At 42.0% G+C, this 20,424-nt stretch overlaps 1 pseudogene; it reads right to left on the minus strand.

Moving 5' to 3' along the window:
• The window catches only part of LOC148512595 (vomeronasal type-2 receptor 26-like), a 68,829-nt pseudogene extending 48,845 nt beyond the window's left edge, over positions 1-19,984 (minus strand).
• Between the last annotated feature and the right edge of the window lie 440 nt (positions 19,985-20,424).

The following is a 20,424-nucleotide window of genomic DNA, read 5'->3' on the forward strand; positions in this document are numbered from 1 at the left end:
ACATCTTTTTAACGTGCCTATTTATAATGTTAATATTATGTTCTGGACAGAATTATAAAATTGCATGCAGTTTCTGCAATCACACAGCCAAAGACACTTCTTTTTTTTGGTGCTTTTGCAGTGGTTTGTGAAACTGCAGCTGAATAAATTTGACTATTTGTGTTCAGAACAAAAAAAATTGGGTCGACAGTTTGTGGCAAGCTGTGTTGGACACTCTGATTTTTCTGCAATTTTTCCAATGAGTATGGCTTTAATACATCTGATCGTAAGCAATATACCCCCCAAAACACTGTTGATTTAACCAAGTCGCACACCATTTCCCAAGTAATGGGTGAAAACTATTTATTATATTCAAAATGGTGTCAATATTTTTATAAAAAAAAAATAATGTATTAATATGTTAAATTTGATGCAGATGAATGCTGCGTTCCTGTGGCTAGGAGTTACAACACATGTTATGTATAAGAGCAGTTAATTTATGATGAGCGGATGATATTGTGTGGAGTTAACAAATTTCTCTATTATGCAGTCACTGGGATGCACAGTGTAATGTATGGAATTCGCAGGGATGCTCTGTCTATTGTATGATGATCACTGGCATGCTCTGTGTACTCTGATAGTCACTGATAATAAGCTCTTTCTATTGTATGGTGATCACTGGGTTGCTCTGTGTACTGTGTACTGTATGGCAGTCACTGGGATGCTCTTTATACAATATGACAGCCACTGGTATGCTCTGTCTCTTGTATGGTGATCACTGGGATGCTATGTGTGCCATATAGTAATCATTGATACTGTATGCTCTGTCTATTGTATGGCATTCACAGGGATGCATTTTGTTGTGTATGGAAGTCACAGGGATGCTCTGTTTATTCTATGGTGATCACTGGGATGCTCTGTGTACCGTGTGGTAGTCACTGCTATGCTTTGTCTCGTGTATGGCAATCACTGGGATTCAGTGTGTAGTTTATGGAAGTCACTGGGATGCTTTGTGTGAAATGGCATTCAATCGTATGCTCTGTCTATTGTATGGTAATCACTGGGATGCAATATGTGCCATATAGTAGGCATTGATACTGTATGTTCTGTCTATTGTATGGCAATCACTGGGATGCATTTTATAGTGTATGGAGATCAGAGGGATGCTCTATCCAGGGCCATAGCTAGGGTAGTGCGGCCGGTGCCATCGCACAGGGCACCACAGGTCAGGGGGCGCTGTTTGCTTATGTCCCTATTTATCCCCAGCATCTCCTGGCCTCCCCTATCTCTTCCCTGGCCCTTCCCCTTGAGGCCATGGCTCTCTCTCAGGTGCACTATATTATGTCCCTATTTATCCCCAGCATCTCCTGGCCTCCCCTATCTCTTCCCTGGCCCTTCCCCATGAGGCCATGGCCCTCTCTCAGGTGCACTATATTATGTCCCTATTTATCCCCAACATCTCCTGGCCTCTCCTATCTCATCCCTGGCCCTTCCCCATGAGGCCATGGCCCTCTCTCAGGTGCACTATATTATGTCCCTATTTATCCCCAGCATCTCCTGGCCTCCCCTATCTCTTCCCTGGCCCTTCCCCATCAGGCCATGGCCCTCTCTCAGGTGCACTATATTATGTCCCTATTCATCCCCAGCATCTTCTGGCCTCCCCTATCTCTTCCCTGGCCCTTCCCCATGAGGCCATGGCCCTCTCTCAGGTGCACTATATTATGTCTCTATTTATCCCAAGCATCTCCTGGCCTCCCCTATCTCTTCCTTGGCCCTTCCCCATGAGGCTATGGCCCTCTCTCAGGTGCACTATATTATGTCCCTATTTATCCCCAGCATCTCCTGGCCTCCCCTATCTTTTCCCTGGTTCTTCCCCAAGAGGCCATGGTCCTCTCTCAGGTGCACTATATTATGTCCCTATTTATCCCCAGCATCTCCTGGCCTCCCCTATCTTTTCCCTGGTTCTTCCCCATGAGGCCATGGCCCTTTTTTGGGTGCATTATGTCCCTTTGAAAAATGGGGGGGCGCCAATGCTCTTTCTGGCACAGGGCACCAAAAAGTCTAGTTACGGCTCTGGCTCTATCTATTATATATGGTGATCACTGGGATGTTCTGTGTATGGGACTGCAGTCACTTGGATGCTTTGTCTATTGTATGATGATCACTGGGATGCACTGTGTAGTGCATGACAACACTGGCACCACTAGGGGGGTGCGAGGAGCACTGGGTGACACCATCCTAGGAGGTGACACCACAATAGCAGAGCTGCTCTGCTATTTTGGTGTCACCCCCTCAGATGGTGTCACCGAGCAGCCACACTGCAGTGAGAGGCAGAGGACTGACCAATTGCTGCTGCTGGTTCGCTGAGTAACCGGGCTTACTCCGTGGAGCAACATCTTCTGGGTAGAGCAGCCCCCAGCTTCTCCTCTGCCTCTAAGCCCCATTAAGTGCCGTAAACAGGGGGGTGTGACAGGAGGTCACAACTCCAAGAGTGGCCGAAACTTTGCGGGATGAGGCTACGCCCCCTCACGTGCGCGTGCCTCTGGCACGCTATAGGATCCCTGACCCTTGCGCCAGGTGTGTGAAGGGTTAGTGACGCTGCTGTATGGAAATCACAACAATGTTCTATCTTTTGTATGGTGAGCACTGAGATGCACTGTTTACTGTATGGCAGTCACTGGGAAGCTTAGTCTTATGTATGGTGATCATTGGCATGCTCTGTGTACTCTATGGTAGTCACTGATATGCTTTGTCTATTGTATGTCAATCATGGGATGCTCTGTGTACTGTATTTCAGTCACCGGGATGCTCTATCTATTGCGTGGCGGTCTCTGGTTTGATCTTTTATTGTTAGACACAAAAAAAAAGAAAAAAAAAGAAATTGTCTTTTTGCCTGGCGCACTTTTATTTGGGGTTTCTCTGCAGTGCGTTAGGCAAAAAGACAATTCCCTTTTTTTCTTTTTTTTTTTGTCTAAGAAAATTTAATGACTCTATTACACATTGTGAATAGTAATCCAGGGTTTTGATATTAATTTACAAATAACACCTAGTAGTGCAGAAGTATTCCACTTCTTCCTAACCCTTTATTTGTGTACGATCTCTTATTGTACAATGATGGTCTCTGGGACGTTCTCTGTACTGTGTGGTGGTCAGTAAAATATTCTCTGTATTTGTATTGTATTTTGCTAGGTTAAATAAATATTCCTTTTCTGATGTTTGTCTGTGTGTGTAAAAGAGAGATAAAGAAATATTACACATTGTGAATAGTAATCCAGGGTTTTGATATTAATTTACAAATAACACCTACTAGTGCAGAAGTATTCCCCCTGTTCCTCACCCTTTATTTGGAATCGGAATGGAATCCCGGCTGCCGCATGGCCGGCAGTTCGATTCCCGGCAGCGGCAGCCCGACAGATCAGCAGAGCCCGGCAACGGAAGCCCGACACCGCTGGAAATCCCGATCGTCCCTAAGGTAAGTAAAAACTAACCTAACCAACCCCCCTAACCCTCCTTAGGGGTGCCTAACCCTAACCTCCCCCCTGTGCCTAACCCTAATCCCCCCTCTAAGTGTCTAACCCTAAGCCCCCTTCCCTGCTGCCTAAACCTAAGCCCTCCGGGGGGGTGCCTAACCCTAACCTCCCCCCAGGGGTACCTAACCCTAACCCCCCCTTCCCCTAGCCTAACCCTAACCCTCCCAGGGGGGTGCCTAACCCTAAGTCCCCCCCCGGGTGCCCTAAACCTAACCCTCCCCCCCGCAGCTGTCCACTCGCGGCACCCGGCATCCCTTCGATACGGGATGCTGGGCGCCAGTCTCCCGGCGTCAGGTAAATGACAGGCGTCTAGATATAGACGCCCGTCATTTATCCCACGCCGGGATAAAGCAGCCGGGAAGCCGGCTGTCGGTATTAAGGCAGCCGGATTCCCGATTACATCCCCTTTATTTGTGTACGATCTCTTATTGTACAGTGATGGTCTCTGGGATGCTTTCTGTATTGTGTGGTGGTCATTAAAATATTCTCTGTATTTGTGTTGTATTTTGCTACGTTAAATAAATATTCCTTTTCTGATGTTTGTCTGTGTCTGTAAAATAGATATTTTGTCCTTTATATTACATCATATAAGATCATATAGCTAGTCGGTACTCTGTGGGGGTCTGGTTGGAGTGGGCCTCAAAAGGATCTCCGCATCTACAGTTGACCCAACCATTTCTGAGTAGCTTGGAGCCCCTCATGGAAAATGTGGAATGTACAGTAGGTATCAGGGAGAAGATATTAAAGTATTGTACAAGCACAAGTGACACTACAAATTCCAGCATGCACACTTGCAGCCCATGACTTTTGCTGCATGCTAGCACTTGTAGAACAACATATGTCAACATGCATGGGGTACAATTGCAAAGTAGCCAACAGTATGGAGTTATTATTCTTTATTTATATGGCATCACAAAGGTTGTGCAGCGCCTTAGTACATATGCAAATGAGAACACAAAAAAACAATTATTAACAGTGCAAATCAGTGCAGGACACGGACATGGTATAAACACTTTGCTGTATTAGTGATCGATTCATAACACTTAAAAAAGGAGCAGGGCGCCAGCAACCAAGTGTTAAATGCTGTTGTGGGGAGTTAGGAGTAAATGATAGTATAAGTAAGGGTAGGACAAACACATGAGGGAGGAGGACCCTGCTCGTAAGAGCTTACATTCTAAAGGGAATGGTCAGCCAGACAGGGGTGACACAGATGGGGTGGATAGTGAGCTTGGGGCAGTGGGTGAGAATGAGAGCTGGAGAGCTTTGATGAAGCAGTGGGTCTTGACCGCCTGTTTGATAGTAGTAGAGAGCTGTAGAGTCTGATGGGGAGAGGGAGAGAGTTCCATAGGTAGGGAGCAGCACAGACTTAGGGGTCTATTTACTAAGCAGTATTAAGAGACAGAGTGAAAAGTGATAAGATAGTGATAAGGTGCCAGCCAATCAACTCCCAACTGTCATCTCACAGGCTGTGTTTGAAAAATGACAGTTGGGAGCTGATTGGCTGGCACCTTATCACTTTCTTATCACTTTTCACTCTGTCTCCTAACACTGCTTAATAAATAGCCCCCAAAGTCTTAGAGGCAAGAATGGGGAAATTAATCAGTTGGCAGGAGAGAGTTCTAGAAAGACCCCCGTAGTAATCAGCAAGCATTGTGCCTGGCCTCAATCATCCTACCGAGGATACTGGGCTTGGTGCTGATTAGGCTTTTAGAAAATTGAAGGTTTTTTTCCCCTTTTAATTATTTGCTTACAGTGATTTGTCCAAATAATCTGGAGTACTCCTAATAATTAGTTGTTTTTTGTATTCATCTGTCTTCATTTCATGTTGACAATGGTCTATTTCTTGATCTGAGTCAGGATTTCCCTTATTTTATTTTTTATACTTATTTTACTGTATTATCATCTGTCATTGATATGAGAAATAGGTTGTTGAGTCCTGTTTTGGGCTTTTATCAGTTTATTCACCATTTTTCATGCCATAGTAGCACTTATTTATGAACTTTGGGCCTGATTCAGGGCCCTCCTCCATGAAAATGGAGCGGCCTCCTGGCCGCTCGCATAGCTGTGGGTGACCACCCACAGCATATGCGAGCGTCCATGATGATGGTCGCCATGGTCTTGACCATCGCGACCATCGGGCTTGCGACGGAGACCCTGCGGTAGGGTTTCGCTTCCGCAAGCTCTGGACTGATTTTGGCCCTATCAGAGCCAAAATCACTCCCACTGACATCACTACTGATGTCAGTGGGGCCGGCTTCAGACGGTAGGTGTTCCCATGGGAACGCCTCCGTCTGGCAAGCACGCCCCCGGCACGCCCACCAAAGGGGGCGTGCTGTCAATCAACATCGACAGCACGCCCCCTTTGGTGCGAGACCCGGAGCACGGCCCCTTTGATGCGAGACCCGTCGTGCGCATGCGCAGTGGGGGAACATCGACCCGCTTGCAAGCGTTCTGCGCTCGCAAGCGGCTCTGAGTGACCCACCTTGTTTCCAAATAGTTATTTACAGTACGTTTATTCACTCGTGGAAAGAAACGTATTTCTGCTATTCCTTCAGACTTTTGTTTTTATCTTTTAATATCAGTTTTCTTTTCCTTTTCCTTAGTTGTGCTGTAACACCTTCACATGTATTTATTTTGTCCTTATGTAACTATCCAGGCATAAAGCTCCTCCAATAACAACAGTTCATTAACATCCCATATAACTGGGAATAAGCAGCATCTGTCTGGGGATTATACAATGGCACTCAGGGGTCTATTTAGACTCACTGACTGATTGCTCACCCCCATCTTCTCCCCCCACTACACCTCCAACCCCAGCTCCCACCACACTCCCGCCCGCCCACTTTCCTTGCTCTAAAAATGACTGACCTCTAAAGTACTAAAGTATGGGGATTGTTGAAATGAAGGAGGCACATTTGTAACCATTAGCTATCTGTGATATCTCCTGCGTTACATGAATGATAAATGGGTCTGACACTTAATTTATATAAACGTAGGTGAAATGTTAAATTAAGTGATGATGAATAAACCGCTTAGTAACCACATTTCGCTGAACAATCTGATTGGTCGGAGCTTCACCAGTCAGGTGTAGTAAGGACAGGCACCTGGTATACGGAGATCAGGTAACTTACAGAGAACCTCTTTGCTATGTAGCGGGATGCCTGGGACTGACTCAGGAGAGCCCATTGTACTGGTTTCCTCTGCGCCAGCCTCTTAGTATTCTCCTCCTAACAGCAGGAATGTAACAGCCGGAGATATGTAAGAATGTTTAAAAAACATCAGCCAATCAAAGTTAAGTAACTGAAGGCCTGCCCTAAGCCTGAGGGGATGTAAGTCCCCAGGGTATCCTTCATAGTGTTTCTGGTCTCCTACTCGCCCGTGGTTGGTAGTTGATTGAAACCAGTTGAATTAGCATATAGAACATTATGACTGCTTCCCTCTAATGATATACAGTAAAGGGGTCAATTTAATTAAGCGCATCGGCATGGATACACCAGCACTACTAATGGGAGTATTGCATAGGGGGCACTGCATAAAGGGCACCACTACTGTGGGCTCTGCATACGGGGCACTACCACTATGGGCACTGACACTACTGGGGTCCTTATTGCGCATACCCCCAGTTTGACACATTTAATAGGGGCCCCCAGATGTTTGTTGCCCAGGGGACCCCACAGACCTTAATCCGGCCCTGGCCGCCGTTACTCACAGGGCGAGCCATCTTGCACCCAACTAATTTAACCCCATAGAGTGGTAAAACAAATTAGCAAAGGCTTCCGTGGAGCACATTGTCGTGATTGGTTGCTGATTATTCCCAGGAGGAATGTGGGGCAAAAAGTAGAATAACTGCATCATTCCCCCTAGAATCAGGTCGCCATCTTTAATATTGTGCGGAGGAGATCCATAATGTCTAATAACACAAGAGGTTTTTACTGCTAAAGTCAACAAGATTTCACGGAAGAGCAGTAGAGCCGCAATATTCCAAATCCTTTTTTGCCTGATGGGGAGTAAGCAGGATATATTATTAATTGTATGAAAATAGCCAGATAAAAAGGTAATACAGATGTTACTCACATTGGAAAAATGGGTTTTGCTGTTTGTAAAATGTACCTACTTGTTCATTACATTTACTAGTAACCCTTCAGCTAAATATACAGTAACATTTCTACATTAATAACTTTAGACTTTTGCCAGTGCCTTTGTTACAGTATCCAGGGCTGCAATGTTTCCAAGACCCTCTGCCATTAATAGTAAAGCAAGTCCATGAAAAATTGGCTTACGCTGCATATACCGTTATATATATATCACAACGATGGACTTTAGTTTATACCGTGTAGAGCTTGATATGTATTATCTGGATTCTCCATAACAATTGATGCAAGTCCTGTTTAGTGACACAAATTTTCAGTTTTTCCCTTTTATTACTGTTCCTATTTCATGTATGTGAAAAATGATTCTTTGATTACAAACTAGTCCAATTCCCGGTAGGAGTTGGCTTTGGCATGACCATAAATACAGCGCAGGGACAGACACTTAATGTGGCTGGAGTTTAATGTTTTTCTCATGGACAACTTTGCATGGCCCTATCGTAATGTCGTCAAGAGGGAAAACGACTAATGTCGTCTACAAGGCAATCTTATAAGACCTTGGTTAAAAAAGACTACCGCCATAAATTCAAAATAGCTCCTGTGTGAAGCCGGGGTGGGTCGCTAGCATATTTATAAATCAATATGATTTTACCATAAAAATATTATTTGGTCACTTTTTAATACTGTAACTAACAACTAGTGAGGCTACAGCATTACCGTTCAAAAAAACTGTCAGGCATCGGTTATATGCATGACAAAAGCCTGGCTGACTCGTAAGTGAGGTACGTGTAGTTGCATACATTGTGATATCATCATCCACCTTTGCGGTAATCCCGAGATCTGGTTTATACAATACAAAATACAATACAGAGCACCTTCCATTGTTTTTTATACAACCGAGATAAGACTGGTGGCTGTTATACAATACATTCAACATTCTAGTGATCATTAACTATACACAGAACAGTCTTTGACTACTATACAATACATAAAGCATTCTTGTAAAAAACAATGGCCATTCTACTGGCTGAAAAAGTATTCTTGTTAATTTCATATAATACAAAGATCATTCTAGTAACCGATATACAATAGAGAAAGTATTATAGTGACTGATATAAGAAAACAGTTTGCATTCTAGTGACCTATAAACAATAATAAGCACAGTCTAGCAACCGATATACATTATAGAGAATGTTCTATTGAAAGCTATCCAATACAGAGAGACTTCAAGTATTTACTCTACAATACAGAGATTCTTCCTGGGCCAATATAAGCTATGTAGATAATTCCAATTATACGCATATAAGAAACAAAGAGCATTATTGTGACCTCAATACAATACAACACATTCATGAGTCTTCTATGCAATACAGGGATAATTCTAGGGACCAATATAAATTGCAGAGAGCATTCTAGGTGACAATGTACAATAATGTGAGTTTTCTAAAGACCATTGTAAAATACTGGGGGGCTTATCATGACATCTATACAAATGGAGATTGTTCTAGTGACAAAAATACAATAAATAGAGCATTCTAGTAACCAATACACATGCAAAAGTTATCTATTGTCTTACATACAATACAGTCATAATTCTGGGGAACAAATTGAGATAATTGTACAAAGCCTTCTAGTAATTTATTTAAATATTTCTTTGTCATTTTGACATAAAAACTATTCAAATATTATTCTAATTAAACTACAGGGTCATTCTAGTATCAAATATTGAAAAAGGAGAGCATTCTAGCAACAAACATAAATATAGAAAACACTAATATTTTGGACCTGTCATTCACTGGGTCGTTAGTGCATAAAATTGTGTCGCGAGTGCTTCTCCCCTTACCCCTGTCTCCCTCGCTATCAGACCTCTATAATGCTATTAGACTTCCCACATGCTCCTCAAATGGCAAACAGATCTCCCCCATATCATCACACCCATATGCCCTTCAAGAGCCAATCAGACCCCTCCCACATTCCCATCAGAGTTCTCCCACTCTTAAGATCCAAAACAGACCACCCCCATGCCCTCAAAACCCCACACTGCACCCCCCATAAGTGCCAATCAGACCTCCCACAATTCATCAGATCCCCATACATGCACTGTGTGTAATATTCAGCTATCCCATACTGATCTGACTACCCCACATGCCACAGAAATGTGTGGAATAACTTACAGAAGTGCTGATAGCTTACACATGGCCTGAATGCAGGAACACCAGGAGGATGAGGCAGACTGACTATGCTGTCACTGATAGACAGAGAGAGGGCTTATTTCATTGGTCTCATTGGAGGAAGGACATAGCACTATGCTAAGAGAGGCTTCCAGCAACATTAGAATGAGGGCCCACAGGCTGACCTTTACAGCTCCAGGGGAGACCAAAGGGCAGTGTCAGCAGTGACTTACATGTCATATGTTACATGAATGCATGTGTATTCGTAAAGCACACTGGCTACTATTGTGCCTCTATAGGCTGGTGCCATTTTGGAAGGCATTATACAGTGAAAGTGAGACAGTGGGGATGATATGCGTTGTAGCTTTCTACAAATATTCATGCTCTAGGACACAGGTTCTCAAACTTGGTCCTCAGGACCCCAAACAGTGCATGTTTTCCAGGTCTCCTCACAGAATCACAAGTGAATCTTTTAAAATGTGTCGGTGAGTAATGACTACACGTGTGCTCCTGCTGGGTGACCTTGAAAACGTGACCTGTGTGGGGTCCTGAGTACCGAATTTGAGAACCACTGCTCTAGGATGTCACCAGTGCCAGTGAGAGCAAGGGTTGCACACACGCCACCCCCTCCCCCTGACACGGTGTCCAGTAAGAAGGTCGACAGTCAGAATGTCAAAATTTAACATGTCAATGCCAGAATGTCGGCATACAGTTTTTTGCTTATTTTTACGGTTAGGTTTAGAATTAGGTTTAGGAGTTAGGGTTGGGGTAATGGTTAGGGTCAGGCTAAAATAAATAAAAAGCGTGAATGCAAACATATTGTTTGTCAACCTTAAGTCCATGTCAACTTGGTCCTACATTAGACAGAAATAAAATTGTACTGCAGGTATTGGTGGGAGAATGAGAATGAAAATCTATTTTCACTCCATTCCTGCCACCCTAAAAACATGGGGCACTCCTGTTTCAAAGTGGGGTGACCCATCTTTGAAGCTGTGAGCACACATAGAAGTTATTATCTGGTCATCAGTGTGATCAACAGACAATAACTCCCTCCAAAAAACAAAGACATATCAGGGGATAGGGAAGATCTCCCCTATCCTGGATTCCATTATCTTAGGGCCACTTACATTGAAAAGGGGGGAATCCCGTCATAGTAATCACCAGACAATATCAACCTGCACTGCAGAACACACTACATTTTCCATAGATAAGGGCAGGGCTCTACATGTGACCCCTCTCTCCAATACTGGCACCTGCATGCTTGGGGACAACCTCATTTCAAAAAGAAGAGGCCCCATCTTTCATACAATGAGCCTCTTAGTAGTTATTGTATGGTGATCTCATGTAATTACCAACCGATTACAAACAAAACACTATTTAAAAAAAATCCCCAAAAATAGGGGATAACTTTTTCAATTAAAAAACAAACACTTATTTGGACACTTTGGGTAGATTAAATTTGCAGTGTAGGTTCAAACAAATTAAGGGTATTTTCTGAAAATTCATAGGGGTATATTTACTAAAGTGAAATGTAGATGTTGCCCATAGCAACCAATCGGATTCTAGGTATTATCTTGTAGAAGGCGCTAGTTAAATGTTAATCAGAATCTGATTGGCTGCTATGGGTAGCATCTCCACTTCTAAAAACTCTCACTTTAGTCAATACACCCCTTTAGTCTTCTGATAAATACAAGGCATTGCTTTTGTGCACTGCATGAAAATAATTACTGATTATGTGACTAGAGTAAAAAAAAAAAAAATGCCAAAATAGACTTAATGATAAAGATCAAAACTTTTTTTCTGATGATATTTTTTGTTGTTTGGTATAATTATTAATTCTTAGAAAAAGTTTCAGAAACAGGATGAAATCAGTAAAATCATTTCACAAATTACTAAAAATACACTTCTGAAGACTTGACCATAGTGTGGAAGCTACTATACATTTTGTATCTACTAGTGACTATAGGCGAGTACCTTTTTTCTGCTTACTGACACCTTTTGTAATACACCTAATGTGCTGTTATAGTACATATAATATTCATGTGGCCTATATACAATTTACAATACAGAGATAACTATAAGTACCAATATAAAATACTGAGAGCATCCACTGACTAATATACAACTTGGTTAAAAGAGAGAAGAGGATCGTCTATTGCACCAGGAAGTTTCACCCAAAATAATAGATTTATATTAACCCCTGTACATTATACATCTGTATGATCAATTAATTCATTACCAAGCAGTGGGCGCTATCACAGACTGGATAGAAGTAACTCAGGTGAAATTAAAAATATAAGTGCACTAAAGTTTAAATTAAATTATATTTTTAATAAATAATTGAAAATAATTGAACATTTATATTACATGTATTCAAAACAAGCAGCAAAATATAAAACAAATCATGACATAAAGTGTACAGATGGAAAACAGTGACAAATACAATATTCATCATCTGCGTGCCTGTCCTGTGTCTTCTTTTCCAATATATTGTGTGTTAGTGTATAATAGAGAAACTAACTTAAAAGATTGTTGCAATCTAGCCAATAAATATATGCCAGCTATGATAATATTGTATTTAGGAGTAACTGCTCTCCATAGTGCAATTTATAAATACTTTATCACAAGTTACTAACTATTTTGAAACTGTAGCACCAGTAATGAGACGTAAGAATCACATGATACAAAAAGTTACCAATGTTGCTAATAAACTAATACAGAATAACAACTTTTCTTCATGTTGCAACTTAATAACATCTAACAATCTCTTCAGTATTTACAGCATTGGCAGAGCCTTCGTAATAAATTTATGCTAATGCTACAGCGCTCTATATGATCTGTATTTTCAGATTTAATAAAACATTTTCTATTAGTTTTCTATTCTTCATGCTATTACATTTTTATATGAGCTGAAGTAATTATGCCAATATATATACAATAAATGGCATCTACGGTATATACACATATAATATAGAGGGAATATCCATAGTCTATAAATACAGCCAGACTCCTTAATCCACAAATAAACATCTGTTCATGAGGACATTTTACCAACAAGAACCACATTGTGCTATATGACTACATAATGTGCGCAAATGATCCTATACCTGCTGGGTAATCAGCTCAGCGTGGTGTTAATATTCATATATTGATACATCTCTAGAAAATCAGATGAAATATACAGAAATAGTCTGAGCTAGGACAGATCAATTTAAAGGTAGCTCTGATTTACTCTGTTACACACTAAAATACAATGTAGGATGAATATTTTTTCCATCTATACCCTTTCTGTCATGATTTGTTTTTTCAATATTTCGCTGCTAGTTTGTAATACATGTGGTGCAAATATTCAATTATTTTAAATCGATTAATAAAAGTTATATTTTATTTAAACTTTATGCACCAGTAACTGTTATTTTTTTCTGTATTCTCTTCAATATGCAATACATAAAAACGATTGGGTTAAAGGAAGCCTGCTCATGTTTTCAAAAGTCTTGAGATTAAAAAAAAAAATATATATATATTTTTGTCTGATTCATGGAGCAATTCAGATGTTCCAAGCTCTTGGGTACTTATTACTCTGTACATTAATATATTTCTATTCTGTGCTGAGATTTTTAGCATTATCGGTACTGTCCGAGAAGCCACCAATCCAGTCGCAGTCCAGTCTCGTCTCAGCCAGGTGCTGCAAGGGGAGGAAGTCGCAGCCTAGGGAAGTGAGTCGCAGCCAAGGGGAGGGAGCCGCAGCCAAGGGAAAGGACTCACAGCCAAGGGGAGGGAGTCGCAGCCAAGGGAAGGGAGTCGCAGCCAAGGGAAAGGAGTCACATCCAAGGGGAGGGAGTCGCAGCCAAGGGGAGGGAGTCGCAGCCAAGGGGAGGGAGTCGCAGCCAAGGGAAGTGAGTCACATGCAAAGGGAATGGAGTCACAGCCAAGGGGAGGAAGTCACAGCCAAGTGAAGGGAGTCGCAGCCAAGGGAAGTGAGTTGCAGCCAAGGGGAGGGAGTTGCAGCCAAGGGAAGTGAGTCACAGCCAAGGGGAGGGAGTCGCAGCCAAGGGAAGTGAGTCACATGCAAAGGGAATGGAGTCGCAGCCAAGGGGAGGAAGTCGCAGCCAAGTGAAGGGAGTTGCAGCCAAGGGAAGTGAGTTGCAGCCAAGGGGAGGGAGTCGCAGCCAAGGGAAGTGAATCGCAGCCAAGGGGAGGGAGTTGCAGCCAAGGGAAGTGAGCCGCAGCCAAGGGGAGGGAATCGCAGCCAAGGGAAGTGAGTCGCAGCCAAGGGGAGGGAGTCACAGCCAAAGGGAGGGAGTCGCAGCCAAGGGAAGTGAGTCACAGCCAAGAGGAGGGAATCGAGGCCAAGGGAAGTGAGCCACAGCCAAGGGGAGGGAGTCGCAGCCAAGGGAAGTGAGTCGAGGCCAAGGGGAGGGAGTCGCAGCCAAGGGGAGGGAGTCGCAGCCAAGGGAAGGGAATCACAGCAAAGGGAATGGAGTCGCAGCCAAGGGAATGGAGTCGCAGCCAAGGGGAGGGAGTCGCAGCCAAGGGAAGGGAGTCGCAGCCAGGGGAAGGGAGTAGCAGCCAAGGGAAGGGAGTCACAGCCAAGGGAAGGGAGTCGCAGCCAGGGGAAGGGAGTCACAGCCAAGGTAAGGAGTCGCAGCCAGGGGAAGGGAGTCGCAGCTCAAGAATAGCAGATGCAACCGATCCCAACTGAATAGTTCGCAGAGATGCAGCTTTTTTTTTTATAACAAATTGCAATTAAGTATCAGTCAGACCCAGAATAAGACCCTGTGTTTGTACAGTATTTACAGGTGTGTCCTCATATAACTATGCATCTGGCTGTACATACAGTAAATCAAAGCGACTGAGTCATATTCAATTAAAAAAAGAACATCTTATAATAAGATATAACAACTTGTGATAAGCTATAAATAGCTACTGTAGTGTCCTATTCAGTGGAAATCTTTAGTATTCTAGCTTATGACACCTTATTGTGAGTTGATTTCTTATCATGCTATTTTTCTCCAGCATATCGCGCAAATCCATGCAAATGTCTGTCCGGTAGGATAGTTAAATGAGGACACATCTGTATGTTATTAGCTGCAGTGTACAGTATATTGTAATAATACAAATTACGATCTGTACTGAAGATGTTCAAGATGAGTAAATCCCCCCACCCCAACTTTAATGTTCTGTGTTACAGAAAAAGTTTATATTCCTCAATAATATGTAATATATGTAATGTAAGAAAGAGGAATGACAGTATACAAAGTAACTTTCTGGCAGAATTATAAAGAAAAACTTACAATAAGTTTAGTACTTACATGTCCAAGAAATGCAGACTAATAATTGCACTGATTTAGCAGAGGTCTGACTGCTAGTTTGTGTCTCTAGCTGACAGTATTACAGGGAATTCTCTGCTCTCAGATGGCTCCGCTCAATCTTCCTCATCAGTATTTCTGATTAACGAACGAGATGTACAGAGAATATTCCTGAATCCTCTAAACCGTTACTGAGAGGAGAGAGGACATTTATAGGAAGCTACAGTAGTGATACCCAGGATGCTGATTTTAGATGGTGAGCTCACATGCCATAATCTTATTATAACTTCCCTCTCAGCAGGTGAAACTGTGGATATTTTTATGGATGAAAAATTACATAGTGACAAGATAGTTGTTGCCTACACATGTGGCTGATGTAAGTGGAAAAATATAGATATATATTTATGTAACGTGGATAATTACATTTGTTTGGAAAGAAAATTTATGAAACTTTATTTTTATTAAAAACAAATCCAACTTTCCAGACACTGCATCTTTTTCCATGATAAAAAAAATAAAAATATACCACAGAGAAAAAATCACTGTAAAATATAAACTAGAAAATGGGCCCAGACTGATTATCTGAGCCTGATAGTATAGATTCTGTTTGATTTTGTTCTGATAGCTGTTTTGTCCTAATAATGTTAGTAGATAAGAAAAATTGACACTAATGAAAAAGTTTGTCTTCTGGCAACTGTTAGTATTCTCCACCAACACTGGGAAATAAAAGTAAAGAAAATTAATAACAGAACTTCTTCACTGTGGGTTTAAGTCCCTTCCTGAGAAGAGTAATTTTCATCTGTACACCAATTTTTAATCTTGATAAAGTGGTTGTCAAATGTATGACAGGTGGGCATGAAATCAAATTGCAAGGTGTAACATTCATATATTTTTATGAAGATGTGTCAGAGCTTCAAGCTTTGGTCCTTGATAACTGTGGATTTTGCAGTTTGAATACCATATTCTAACTAAAGCTGCTGCACCCATTGCTTGGCCTTTAAAACTTTGCCTCTGCTAAAATCTGAGCCAGAATTTTGATGAAATGATGCTGTCACACTGCTACAGTTCTTGTGATTCAGACCTATTCACAAATACTTTTCCTGCTGTCCTGAGTATTTGGCATGTTATTCTTAAATCCTGAGTCCCTTGCACTCTGCTACCTTTATGCTATCCAAAGTTCCTTACATCATGCTACAAGAGTACACTCCCAAGTTTCTGATACTCTGCTATCAGTGTGCAATTATGAGTTTTTGATATTCTGCTACCCATTTGCAATCTTGATTTCCTGGATTCCTGCTACCATTGTGCAATCATTAGTTCATCAAAGTCTGCTGCTCATGTGCATTTGTGAGCTATTGCTATTCTGCTACCCATGTGCAATCTTAAGATTTGGACACTCTGCTGTCCATGTGTATGCTAAGTTCCAGACACCCTGCTATTAATGTGCTACCATGATAAGTCTCTCTGGCCTAAAGACTCACAAATCTTTGTCAGTTCTTTTATAATGAAATATAGAATAGATATTTGAACTTTACAAGATCTCTGACTTCCATTGTGATGTTATTCCTGACATTCCCAAATGTCATGCAAAATGCTTAAATAAATGTATGATGCAGTCTAGCTAATTAAAGAGGGAGGATAGTTAAATTATTGTAGTAATTGTGTTTAATTTATGGCTGATTTACTTTATACACTAACATTACTAGATAAATTTGCTGGAAAACAAGGTTAAAAACTCTAGATAGGTGACAAAAGAACTGAGGAGTTATGGGGTGTGGGCTATATGGCATAGAGGTGACAGGGCAGTATAGTTGGGATGACCAGACAATTAGTAGGGATGGTTAGGCCTTTAGCAGAGTAAATATTGTAGGAAACAGGGGAATGGGTGCCAAAGCCAGTGCGGGTGGGGTGAGGATTCATATGGACATTTGTTCCCAAGCTAGCTGTGGTAGAGAGTCAAGAAGACAGAAGGTGAGAAGTACAGTAGACAGTAGAAGTCAGATCAGGGCCATTGGGATGAAGACTAGAGAGAGTCATAGACAGATCAGTGGTGGAGGAATGTGGCGTCAAGGGGTTGGATAACCCATAAAAAGACACCCTAGCTATTGCCAAGAAGAGCTACAGCTGCAAATTAGTAAAGATGGGGAACATTCTTAGAAGAAATGGGGATGCAGTAATTAATACCCAATTAAGATATCTGCATTGGCTCACTTACAGTATGTTTCTTCTTGAGAAAGAAATTTATTTTGTATGTGGATACTGACTGATTTCCATCTTGTTGTACAAAAAGTATTTGTTATTGTTATCAACCCATTGTTTTGAGTATGGAATTACTTTTTCTTTGTTGGTACAGATATTGGAATTCATCATTTAATGGTGATGTATTATTAAGTGGACTTGTGCCTAAACATTATAAGCATGTATGTAAATAAAACATAAAGATTTAACTCAGGGCCACAAAGCACATCCCCTCTACATGAGCACAATGTATCTACAGTATATGTAGTATTCGAAGGTACTGTAATAGAAAAAGCAAATTGGGTTTTACAACAAGTATATAATATTGCTTGTGTAATAATACAAGTTGTTTGAAAACATACATGAAATAATATAGTAAAAGTACTAAAATCTGTAAGGTGAGGGGTACATTATTAGCTCCTCTGGATTGTTTACCAGTCCTTTGGGGGGGCTCTAAAAACACTGAGATTTTAAGCAGCACTTATCTCCTGAGCTGAGCAAAATATTTTCCCATGCATTTCATCTATAAGCAGACTTCATCAGGGAAGTAGAACACTTTTAAGCTCAAACTTTCTTACATACAATTTTAGTAAAGTAGATGACCCCGGAAATTTCTTATCAATGTCATAGAGAACCACTCCAGAAATTACTAATAAATAAATTAGGGGTGAGCGGGTTCGGTTCTACTCGGTTCCGTTCGGATTTAAAAACCGAATCTTATTGGCTATCCAAAACTCGTGACAGCTGATAGCCAATAAGATTCGGTTTTTAAATCCGAATGGAACCGAGTAGAACTGAACCCGCTCACTACTAAAATAAATACATTGTAAGGACTGGGGACTCTGGACTGTTCAGTAGAGGCTCAGGTACCTGCTCACTGATGGTATGGGAGGTTTGCAGTAGAGATGGTTGTATATAAGTACTCCTCATAGATGGGATATAAGCAGCAGGACAATATCATGCAAAGTACAATGATAGCAAGGACTAAGAGCAGAGCTTATGGTAGGTACTGGAGTAGAGGCCAGAATGGGACAGGACTAGGAGAATATAGAATACACTGGTGCTGGAGTGGGACCAGACTTGGAGAATACACTGGTACACTGGAACTGGACTGGGACCAGACTTGGAGAATACACAGGAGCTGGGTTGGGAGCAGACTTGGAGAATACTGTAGAGCCACATTGAGACCAGACTTGGAAAATACGTTGGAGCTGGAGCCAGAATTGTCAGAGTGATAAGCTCAACTAGCATGGGAGCTGGAATCAGAACATATATCAACAATGAAGATTAGGTGCTAAATGCTATCAGGAGCAAGGCTTTATACCCTGTGAGTCACAGGGATTGAGTAATGCCGTCAGGTGACCGCCAACCTAAATACTCATTGGAGACTTAGTGGTCAGCTGACCAGGATCAACATGGTGTCACCCAGTGTCCTAGGCAGATGGGAATACTGCTGGGACACCAAGGCCCCTGAAACCACAGCACACTGAGGACCCTCCAGTGACACACCTAGCCGGACAGGAGCCTCCATGATTGCACTCAGTGGTGGGAAATCTGCCAGAGCTCCAGACCCCTGAGACCACCATCATGCTGGGGACCCACCAACAGCACCTCTGCAAGACCCCAGGCTAGGACCCCCGCCAGGACAGAGCAGCATGACCCTGAAGGTGAGCACAGTTCCTGATATACATAAGAAGTCTAATATTTATCCTTTATAATTAAAGCAAAATCACTACGAAAAAATTAACCAAAGTTCGAAAATAAAACAAATATATTTGAAAATGTACATTTCCATACATACCAATTTATTTGTACTGTTTGAATATCATTCAGTATACCCATTAGAAACCTTCTCTGGTCTGGAGGTGCTTCCACTCATTATGGACCATGAGATACCCATGTCAAAATGTACCCAGTCTAATGAAAACTTATTTGAGAAAAAGAAGCTGAAGTGAAAGACTGCCTGGGAGGGCACAACTTCTTCCACTCTTGCATGCATCAACTTCATGTACATAGGTCTAACTTTGGTCGGAATTGTCAGGATGCAGCCTGGGATCGGCCACTATTCACTGATGCGCTGGCGTTCTTGGGCTCTGTGATGTTTGGACACCAGGTGTTAGGGTTTCCGTGCATGCATCCTGCTTTCCATGGTGGTGAGCATGGCCACAGCCATGTTGGTCCATGTCACCTTGCTAGTCTCTCCCAATGGGAGTCCTGCGGTCAATCAGCTGATCTCCTGATCCAATGATTAACTGCCTAGGGATATTTAGGTCTGAGTCCAGGAACAGGAAGTTGCCTGATCAACTTAATTTCTTCAATTATTTCATGTCTTCAGTGTTCCAGTGTACTATTTCTTCACTCCAGGCTCCCTGTCGTCTTCAACTTCAAGTGACTTCCAGCGATTCTCTCTGCAGTGTGCAGTTCAGCTCTCAAGCTGATTCCCTGTGCTATATGTATCAGCTCTCATGTTGATTTCTAGTGTGCTGTTCAGCTCACATGCTGATTCCCTGTGTTACATGTTTCAGCTGTTTAGCGGATTACCAGTGTTCCAAGTTTCACCTCTCATGCTGATTTCCCTGAGTTACATGTTTAGCTCTCACATTGTTCTCTAGTGTTTCTTGGAGCAAGTCTGCATCTGGATTCCAATATTTCCCTGAGCTAATCCACATCTGGATCCCCTGTGTTCCACTAAGCACTCTGTGTCTGAATTCCTAGAGCTTCCCAGAGCTAATCCATGTCTGGATCTCCAGTATTACTCAGAGCAGAGCTGCATCTGGATCTCCATTGTTTCTTACAGCATTCAGTGTTTGGATGTTACAGCAAGTCAGTCTCAGGATCTCCCTTGTTTCCCAGAGCAAGCCTGCATCTGGTTCATTTCCAGTTTTTCCAGTGCCACTCCATTTCCAGTGTTTCCCTGTGCCATCCCATTTCTAGTTATTCCCAGTACTGTCTCATTGCTAGCAATCTCCAGTGATACAACATTTTTAGAAATGTCCAGTATTATTACATTTCCAATAATTCTCAGTGCTATTTAATTTCTAGTATTATATCTCTGTCTTCTGCCACTCCCAGTGTCACGGCCAGGGTTTCTCGGCATGGTGGTCGGCGG

This window comes from Taudactylus pleione, unplaced genomic scaffold, assembly GCF_031769625.1.
Source record: "Taudactylus pleione unplaced genomic scaffold, aTauple2 ptg000281l, whole genome shotgun sequence".
In the NCBI taxonomy this organism is placed as follows: Eukaryota; Metazoa; Chordata; class Amphibia; order Anura; family Myobatrachidae; genus Taudactylus; species Taudactylus pleione.